Below are 11,019 nucleotides of genomic sequence, written 5' to 3' on the forward strand. Positions count from 1 at the left end.
CTTCACGAAGAACTCAGCATCCATCCGAAGAAGTTCATCCATCATCTCTTCTGCGACAGGGGTCACAATATCGTCAATTTTGCCAATGTTCCTCTTCCTTTTCGCCATCTTGGCTAGGCACTTGGCAACAATTCGACTCATGTCTAACTTGGGATAGCATATCTGTATCATCATCATAGCAAATCTGGCGCCGGCAGATAGTTGGGCCCGCACAAATCCATGAATTCGAGGTGCATCCCGAAATTTATCCATCAGATCAGGAAGGGTTTCCGGCATCTTATTGCGCGGGAACATGGTGCTGTAAACTAAGGATAACGTCCTTGTACAGAAGTCAAGGAAATCACGGACTTGACCCGCACAATCTTGAAATCTGACGATTTGGCGGGTACGTTCAAGTGTACCCCAAAAATTGGAGCCATGTTCTTCGACAAGTCTGAGAAGCACATTGGATCGGGTTTCAACACGTTGATCCTCGGCAGCGGTATCCAAAAATGAACCTGTTTCAGTGGAAAAATCAGTAAGAACGGAAGCACAACAAGAACAATATCAAGCATGGTCAAGTGAATGGAGTATACCTGTCATATCCAAGCTGGAATCATTCATCATTTGGAGCATGTAACTCTCCCGAGAAGAAGCTTCGGCAGCCTCCTTAATCGCAGCCTCTTTTACAGCTAGAGCATCCTGAGCTTGTTGAAGCGCAATTTTTTCCCTCTCCAGCGATTTTCGAGACTACTTGATACGTCCCAAACGTATCTATAATTTCTTATGTTCCATGCTACTTTTATGATGATACTCACATGTTTTATACACATTATATGTCATTATTATGCATTTTCCGGCACTAACCTATTGACGAGATGCCGAAGAGCCGGTTGTTGTTTACTCGCTGTTTTTGGTTTCAGAAATCCTAGTAAGGAAATATTCTCGGAATTGGACGAAATCAACGCCCAGGGGCCTATTTTTCCACGAAGCTTCCAGAAGTCCGAAGGAGAGAGGAAGTGGGGCCACGAGGTGGCCAGACACCAGGGTGGCGCGGCCCAGGCCCTGGCCGCGCGGCCCTATTGTGTGGGTCCCCCGTGGCGCCTCCTGACCTGCCCTTCCGCCTACATATAGTCTTCGTCGCGAAACCCCCAGTACCGAGAGCCACGATACGGAAAACCTTCCAGAGATGCCGCCGCCACCAATCCCATCTCGGGGGATTCAGGAGATCGCCTCCGGCACCCTGCCGAAGAGGGGAATCATCTCCCGGAGGTCTCTTCATCGCCATGATCGCCTCCGGATCGATGTGTGAGTAGTTCACCCCTGGACTATGGGTCCATAGCAGTAGCTAGATGGTTGTCTTCTCCTCATTGTGCTATCATGTTTAGATCTTGTGAGCTGCCTATCATGATTAAGATCATCTATTTGTAATCCTTCATGTTGTGTTTGTTGGGATCCGATGAATTTTGAATACTATGTCAAGTTGATTATCAATCTATCATATATGTTATGTATGTTCTTGCATGCTCTCCGTTGCTAGTAGAGGCTCTGGCCAAGTTGATACTTGTGACTCCAAGAGGGAGTATTTATGCTCGATAGTGGGTTCATGCCTCCATTAAATCCGGGACAGTGACAGAAAGTTCTAAGGTTGTGGATGTGCTGTTGCTACTAGGGATAAAACATTGATACTTTGTCTAAGGATATTTGTGTTGATTACATTACGCACCATACTTAATGCAATTGTCTGTTGTTTACAACTTAATACTGGAGGGGGTTCGGATGATAACCTGAAGGTGGACTTTTTAGGCATAGATGCATGTTGGATAGCGGTCTATGTACTTTGTCGTAATTCCCTGATTAAATCTCATAGTACTCATCATGATATATGTATGTGCATTGTTATGCCTTCTTTATTTGTCAATTGCCCAACTGTAATTTGTTCACCCAACATCTGCTATCTTATGGGAGAGACACCGCTAGTGAACTGTGGACCCCGGTCCTATTCTTTACATCCGAAATACTATCTACTGCAATTGTTCTTTACTTGTTCTTCGCAAACAAACATCATCATCCACACTATACATCTAATCTTTTGTTTACAGCAAGCCGGTGAGATTGACAACCTCACCATTACGTTGGGGCAAAGTTCCGTGATTGTGTTGTGCGGGTTCCACGTTGGCGCCGGAATCCCTGGTGTTGCGCCGCACTACACTCCTCCGCCATCAACCTTCAACGTGCTTCTTGACTCCTACTCGGTTCGATTAAACCTTGGTTTCTTGCGAGGAAACTTGCTACTGTGCGCATCACACCTTCCTCTTGGGGTTCCCAACGGACGTGTCAACTACACGCATCAAGCAAATTTCTGGCGCCGTTGCCGGGGAGATCAAGACACGCTGCAAGGGGAGTCTCCGCTTCCAATCTCTTTACTTTGTTTTTGTCTTGCTTTACTTTACTTTATTTACTGCTTTGTTTGCTCTTATATCAAAAATACAAAAAAATTAGTTGCTAGTTTTACTTTATTTACTGTCTTGTTCTCTATATCAAAAACACACAAAAATTAGTTACTTGCATTTACTTTATTTAGTTTGCTTTATTTACTACTGCTAAAATGGGTACTGTTGAGAATACTAAGTTGTGTGACTTCACTAGCACAAATAATAAGGATTTCCTATGCACACCTATTGCTCCACCTGCTACTACAGCAGAATTCTTTGAAATTAAACCTGCTTTACTGAATCTTGTTATGAGAGAGAAATTTTCTAGTGTTAGTTCTGATGATGCTGCTGCCCATCTTAATAATTTTGTTGAAATATGTGAAATGCAAAAGTATAAGGATGTAGATGGTGACATTATAAAATTAAAATTGTTTCCTTTATCTTTAAGAGGAAGAGCTAAAGATTGGTTGCTATCTCTGCCTAGAAATAGTATTGATTCTTGGACTAAATGTAAGGATGCTTTTATTGGTAGATATTATCCTCCCGCTAAAATTATATCTTTGAGAAGTAGCATAATGAATTTTAAGAAATTAGATAATGAACATGTTGCTCAAGCATGGGAGAGAATGAAATCTTTGGTAAAGAATTGCCCAACCCATGGACTGACTACTTGGATGATCATCCAAACCTTCTATGCAGGATTGAATATTTCTTCACGGAACCTATTGGATTCAGCTGCTGGAGGTACCTTTATGTCCATCACTTTGGGGGCGGCAACAAAGCTTCTTGATGATATGATGACAAATTACTCTGAATGGCACACGGAAAGAGCTCCACAAGGTAAGAAGGTAAATTCTGGTTGAAGAAACCTCCTCCTTGAGTGATAAGATTGATGCCATTATGTCTATGCTTGTGAATGGTAGATCTAATGTTGATCCTAATAATGTTCCTTTAGCTTCATTGGTTGCCCAAGAAGAGCATGTTGATGTGAACTTCATTAAAAATATTAATTTCAACAACAATGCTTATAGGAACAATTCTGGTAACAACTATAGGACATATCCCGCTAGTGGTAATGATCATTCTTACGGTAGATATGAGGAAAAGATGCTAGAAATTGAAAGATCCACTGAGAGCTTTATGATATCACAATATGAGCAAAATCAATTGTTTACTAAAACTATGAATGAACAATCTACCTTGTTGAAAAATATAGGAAATCAACTTGAAAATTTGAATATGGGGATTTCGGGTTTGCAAACTAAGATTTCAAATGCTGAAAACCGAATCTCATACATGTCTGCGTCACAATCCTCTTTAATTAATAAAATGGCTGCTAAACCAGAGGATATTGAAAATAAAATTGTTACTACAGCAAATGCCATCCAAGTTCGAATTAATGAGAATATAAGATTGATGGCTGAATTGCATGCTAGGTGGGAAAGAGAAGAAAATGAAAAACTAGCTAAAGAGAATAATGTAGCTAAAGTTTGGACTATTACCACCACTAGTAATGTTAATGATTCACATGTTGCTACACCTCCTACTATCAATGGTAAAATAATTGGTGTTGGCAATGTTCCTACTCCTAGTGCAAAGCGTGCAAAATTACCTGAAATTGCTAAAACTGCTGAAATTGATAAAACTGCTGAAATTTTTCAAAATATTGGGGATAATGATCCCATTGCTGTAGATCATAATGGTTTAGATTTTGATGATTGTCACATCTCTGAAGTTATAAAGTTCTTACAAAAGATTTCTAAAAGACCCAATGCTAGTGCTACAAATTTGGTCTTTACAAAACATATTACAAATGCTCTCATAAAAGCTAGAGAAGAGAAACTAAAACTTGAAACCTCTATTCCTAGAAAGTTAGAAGATGGTTGGGAGACTATCATTAAGATGACGGTCAATGATTTTGATGGTAATGCTTTATGTGATCTTGGTGCAAGTATTTCTGTTATGCCTAAGAAAATTTATGATATGCTTGACTTGCCACCATTGAAGAATTGTTATTTGGATGTTAATCTTGTTGATAATGCTATAAAGAAACCTTTGGGGAGGATTGATAATGTTCGTATTATGGTTAACAATAACCTTTTTCCCGTTGATTTTGTTGTCTTGGATATTGAATGCAATGTATCTTGTCCCATTATATTGGGAAGACCTTTTCTTCGAACTGTTGGTGCCACCATTGATATGAAGGAAGGTAATATTAAATATCAATTTTCTCTCAAGAAAGGTATGGAACACTTCCCTAGAAAGAGAATGAAGTTACCTTATGATTCTATTATTAGAACAACTTATGATGTTGATGCTTCGTCTCTTGATGTTACTTGATACACACTTTACGCGCCTAGGCGAAAGGCGTTAAAGAAAGCGCTTATGGGAGACAACCCATTATTTTACTTCTGCACTTTGTTTTATATTTGAGTCTTGGAAATTGTTTACTACTGTAGCAACCTCTCCTTATCTTTATTTTATTGCATTGTTGTGCCAAGTAAAGTCTTTGATAGTAAAGTCAATACTAGATTTGGATTACTGCGCAGAAACAGATTTCTTGCTGTCACGAATTTCGACCTGCCTCCCTGTAGGTAGCTCAGAAAAATCTGCCAATTTATGTGTGTGATCCTCAGATATGTACGCAACTTTCATTCAATTTGGGAATTTTCATTTGAGCAAGTCTGGTGCCTCAATAAAATCCGTCTTTACGGACTGTTCTGTTTTGACAGATTCTGCCTTTTATTTCGCATTGCCTCTTTTGCTATGTTGGATGAATTTCTTTGTTCCATTAATGTCCAGTAGCTTTGTGCAATGTCCAGAAGTGTTAAGAATGATTATGTAACCTCTGAATATATGAATTATGCACTGACCCTCTAATGAGTTTGTTTCGAGTTTGGTGTGGAGGAAGTTTTCAAGGGTCAAGAGAGGAGGATGATACAATATGATCAAGGAGAGTAAAAGGTCAAAGCTTGGGGATGCCCCCGTGGTTCACCCCTGCATATTTTAAGAAGACCCAAGCGTCTAAGCTTGGGGATGCCCAAGGCATCCCTTCTTCATCGACAACTTATCAGGTTCCTCTAGTGAAACTATATTTTTATTCCGTCACATCTTATGTGCTTTACTTGGAGCGTCTGTTTGTTTTTATTTTTGTTTTGTTTGAATAAGATCGGATCCTAGCATTCTTTGTGTGGGAGAGAGACACGCTCCGCTGTTTCGTATGAACACATGTGTTCTTAGCTTCATCTTTAATGTTCATTGCGAAATTTGAACTACTTCATTCATTGTTATATGGTTGGAAACGGAAAATGCCGCATGTGGTAAATGGTTTAATGTCTTGAATAATGTGATACTTGGCAATTGTTGTGCTCATATAGATCATGTTTAAGCTCTTGCATCATGTACCTTGTACTCATTAATGAATAACTACATAGAGTCTAGATATTTTCTGGTTGAGGTGTTTGAACAACAAGGAGACAATGTAAAGTCTTATAATAGCTACAATATGTTCATATGTGAGCTTTGCTGCACCTTTTATACTTGAGTTTGCTTCAAACAACCTTGCTAGCCTAGCCTTGTATTGAGAGGAATTCTTCTCGTGCATCCAAATCCTTGAGCCAACCACTATGCCATTTGTGTCCACCATACCCACCTACCACATGGTATTTCTCCGCCATTCCAAAGTAAATTACTTGAGTGCTACCTTTAAATTTTCTATTCTTTGCCTTTGCAATATATAGCTCATGGGACAAAATAGCCTTAAAAACTATCGTGGTGAAGAATATGTACTTATGTGTCTTATTTCTTAATAAGTTGCTTGTTGAGCGGTTACCATGTTTCTGGGGACGCCATCAACTTTTACCTTTGTTGAACATCATGTGAGTTGCTATGCATGTTCGTCTTGTCTGAAGTAAGGGAGATTTTCATGATCAAATGGTTTGAGTATGCATACTGTTAGAGAAGAACATTGGGCCGCTAACTAAAGCCATGATTCATGGTGGAAGTTTCAGTTTGGAAGTAAGGAAGTTTCAGTTCTGAAGTAAGGAAGTTTCAGTTTGTCCCGGTATGGATGTCTAAGTTGAGAATAATCAAAAGCGAGAAATCCAATGCGAGCTTTCTCCTTAGACCTTTGTACAGGCGGCATAGAGGTACCCCTTTGTGACACTTGGTTGAAACATATGCTATGCAATGATAATCCGTGTTAATCCAAACTAATTAGGACAAGGTGCGAGCACTATTAGTATACTATGCATGAGGCTTGCAACTTATAAGATATCTTATACATAACTCATATGCTTTATTACTACCGTTGACAAAATTGTTTCTTATTTTCAAAATGAAAAGCTCTAGCACAAATATAGTAATCAATGCTTCCCTCTGCGAAGGGTCTATCTTTTACTTTATTGTTGAGTCAGTTTGCCTATTCTTTCTATTTTAGAAGCAAACACTTGTATCAACGGTGTGCATTGATTCTTACATGTTTACTTATTGCACTTGTTATATTGCTTTGTGTTGACAATTATCCATGAGATAAATATGTTGAAGTTGAAAGCAACCGCTGAAACTTTATCTTCCTTTGTGTTGCTTCAATGCCTTTACTTTGAATTTATTGCTTTATGAGTAACTCTTATGCAAGTCTTATTGATGCTTGTCTTGAAAGTATTATTCATGAAAAGTCTTTGCTATATGATTCATTTGTTTACTCATTATCTTCATCATTGCTTCGAATCGCTGCATTCATCTCATATGCTTACAATAGTATGATCAAGATTATGATAGCATGTCACTTCAGAAATTATCTTTGTTATCGTTTACCTACTCGAGGGCGAGTAGGAACTAAGCTTGGGGATGCTTGATACGTCCCAAACGTATCTATAATTTCCATGCTACTTTTATGATGATACTCACATGTTTTATACACATTATATGTCATTATTATGCATTTTTCGGCACTAACCTATTGACGAGATGCCGAAGAGCCAGTTGTTGTTTTCTGCTGTTTTTGGTTTCAGAAATCCTAGTAAGGAAATATTCTCGGAATTGGACGAAATCAACGCCCAGGGGCCTATTTTTCCACGAAGCTTCCAGAAGTCCGAAAAAGTGGGGCCACGAGGTGCCCAGACACCAGGGCGGCGCGGCCCAGGCCCTGGCCGCGCGGCTCTGTTGTGTGGGTCCCCCGTGGCGCCTCCTGACCTGCCCTTCCGCCTACATATAGTCTTCGTCGCGAAACCCCCAGTACCGAGAGCCACGATACGGAAAACCTTCCAGAGACGCCGCCGCCACCGATCCCATCTCGGGGGATTCAGGAGATCGCCTCCGGCACCCTGCCGGAGAGGGGAATCATCTCCCGAGGTCTCTTCATCGCCATGATCGCCTCCGGATCGATGTGTGAGTAGTTCACCCCTGGACTATGGGTCCATAGCGGTAGCTAGATGGTTGTCTTCTCCTCATTGTGCTATCATGTTTAGATCTTGTGAGCTGCCTATCATGATCAAGATCATCTATTTGTAATCCTTCATGTTGTGTTTGTTGGGATCCGATGAATATTGAATACTATGTCAAGTTGATTATCAATCTATCATATATGTTATTTATGTTCTTGCATGCTCTCCATTGCTAGTAGAGGCTCTGGCCAAGTTGATACTTGTGACTCCAAGAGGGAGTATTTATGCTCGATAGTGGGTTCATGCCTCCATTAAATCGGGACGATGACGAAAAGTTCTAAGGTTGTGGATGTCGCTGTTGCTACTAGGGATAAAACATTGATGCTTTGTCTAAGGATATTTGTGTTGATTACATTACGCACCATACTTAATGCAATTGTCACGTTGTTTACAACTTAATACTGGAGGGGTTCGGATGATAACTCGAAGGTGGACTTTTTAGGCATAGATGCATGTTTGGATAGCGGTCTATGTACTTTGTCGTAATGCCCTGATTAAATCTCATAGTACTCATCATGATATATGTATGTGCATGGTTATGCCTTCTTTATTTGTCAATTGCCCAACTGTAATTTGTTCACCCAACATCTGCTATCTTATGGGAGAGACACCGCTAGTGAACTGTGGACCCCGGTCCTATTCTTTACATCTGAAATACAATCTACTGCAATTGTTCTTTACTGTTCTTCGCAAACAAACATCATCATCCACACTATACATCTAATCCTTTGTTTACATCAAGCCGGTGAGATTGACAACCTCGTTGTTATGTTGGGGCAAAGTTCTGTGATTGTGTTGTGCAGGTTCCACGTTGGCGCCGGAATACCTGGTGTTGCGCCGCACTACACTCCTCCGCCATCAACCTTCAACGTGCTTCTTGACTCCTACTGGTTCGATTAAACCTTGGTTTCTTACTGAGGGAAACTTGCTACTGTGCGCATCACACCTTCCTCTTGGGGTTCCCAACGGACGTGTCAACTACACGCATCACTGCTCCATTGTCATAAGCACTTGTTTCTTCATAGACCGGAGTTGTTGGCGGAGTTCTTCCAAATCTTGCGCCGAACCCTTACTCGAGGAATCCTCATTAATTTCATCGGCAACAGATGTTTTCTTCAAACAGGACGAAGAAGGAAAAGCATCGGAAGGAAGAGGAGTTGAAGTGTAGTTATCAAATACCAACTGGAAATAAAAGTGCGACATCAATCATCAAGCAAAATAGATTTCCATTGATCTTCAAAGTATTTACATAGCTCTCGCAAGAGTTGGGATCCTAGTAAATCAACAGTACGCTGTCGCAAACTACATCTATGGCGACAGACGTCAAAAGAGAAAGAAAGAAAAGGCGAGGCAAGACGGTCTACTTGACCTCTGGCTTGGAAGATCTTGGAGCAGGAGTTGGTTTGCACACGAGGTAGGTGAGGATTTTCTTTGAATTTGGCTTGGCAGCCTTAATCAGCGACTGCCACCTCTTCGTCTCCATCTCCTTTGCGTCGCCAACTCTTGCCCAGTCGACATCTTGCTGGCTGTCGGCGATCAAGGCGATAGTGCCTTCAACGCCAACTTTCAAGCCCTCCTGGCGAAGTTTGAGCCCAAGATCTTCTTGGGACTTGAAGCATTTGGCGAGAGCAGCAAAAGGCGTGGGTTCTTCCTTCTTCGGGAAGAAGTAAGGAAATAGCTGTGACAGACCTGCTCTGGCATCGGCAAGACCTTCACGCGCCTCATCTCCGTGGATTTCCAGGAGGGAAAGAGCGTCGAGAAGGCAATCACCCTCAGGGTTATCCAGTTCATAATCTTGCTGCGTCCTCCCTAAGTGAGTCGCAAAAAAGTTTGTCAGAAGCGAGACAAGAAGAATTTGATGATCCGAAAAAATCGAAGAGATATGAGTACTTACTAACAAAACGGCGACTTTGCGACTCCAAGCGAGCAACAATTTCTGTCTCACGAACAGATTGCTGAGTTATATTTTCGCTCAAAGAAGTTTCCGCGTCGTGAAGTCTTTTTCGAAGATCTTCGACGGCGGCAGCATCTGCTTCAGCTTTCTGGCGAGCTTTTTCGCTTTGCTCTAACTTGATAGCAAGAGCGTCAGCACGTTTGTTGGATTCCGCAAGATTTTCTGCATAATCAACGACAGTAAAAGTTATGAATGTTTCGCAAAGGAAGCAGATAAAAAGGTACCTTCAAGCTTCTTGGCATGGTCACGGTACCCGACGAATTGGGTACCGAGGCGAATAAACTCCTTCATCAAAGGCTGAAGAGAAGACCAAAAGAAAAAAGAAAATTCAATATAGGAAAAGAAAGTTCGACAGCACCTAGCAAAAAACAAAGGGGAGTCGAAAGTACTGAAATGCTCGGAACAAGAAGAGTGAAAAACTTACATCATCCAATGAAGGAGTCTTGGAACTACCAGCCAACAAGAGAGGCTCCTTGGCTGGTTCTACCCTAGCTCTCTTTGGTGAAGAAGCTCGGGGGCTCGCAGATGGAGTTGGATGCTCTGTGTCTTGATGAGGTGGTGAAGTTTCGTCCCCATCAGGTTGAGTTTCAGAGACAACTAAAGTACGAGACGTGCTCGTTCGAGCAGTCGCGTCAATAGGTGTATTTTCATCCTCGTCGCCACTACAGCAAATAAAGCGACAAGATAAGAAACAATATAGACAAAGTATCGAGAACAAACAATATAGAGCAGCAAGAACTTACGAGTCGACAAGAGCATCTTCATAAGGATTGAAAGTTTTCCTTCCAGCATCAGGAACAACTTCTTCGGCACACGAAGCGCCGGCTTTGGAGGTGCTGGAATCGACAACTTCGTCCCTTTTTCTCTTGTTCTTCGGAGAAGCAGCTAGGGGAGGAGAGTGTGTCGATGCGGTAGCCTCGGATTCAACATTCTTTTCAGAGGATGCCACGGATCTTTGAGAACCCGCGGTTTCACTCTCAGGGCGAGAAGTACCCTGGTTGTCGTCAGTGACAACAGCCCGTTCTTCGACTTCTCCACCTTCAGGAAGGGGAGGAAGAGAAGCTAGAACTGGATGATTCTGCAAAAAAACAAGGAGTGTCGACAAAAAGTTATGCAAAGGACGCCAGCAAGATAGTGGTCGACAAAAATTTAAAAAAAAATCGAGAAGACAAGATAGTAGTCGAGGGAAAAATTACCTGGGGAAGGG

Source organism: Lolium rigidum, chromosome 5, assembly GCF_022539505.1.
Source record: "Lolium rigidum isolate FL_2022 chromosome 5, APGP_CSIRO_Lrig_0.1, whole genome shotgun sequence".
Lineage (NCBI taxonomy): Eukaryota > Viridiplantae > Streptophyta > Magnoliopsida > Poales > Poaceae > Lolium > Lolium rigidum.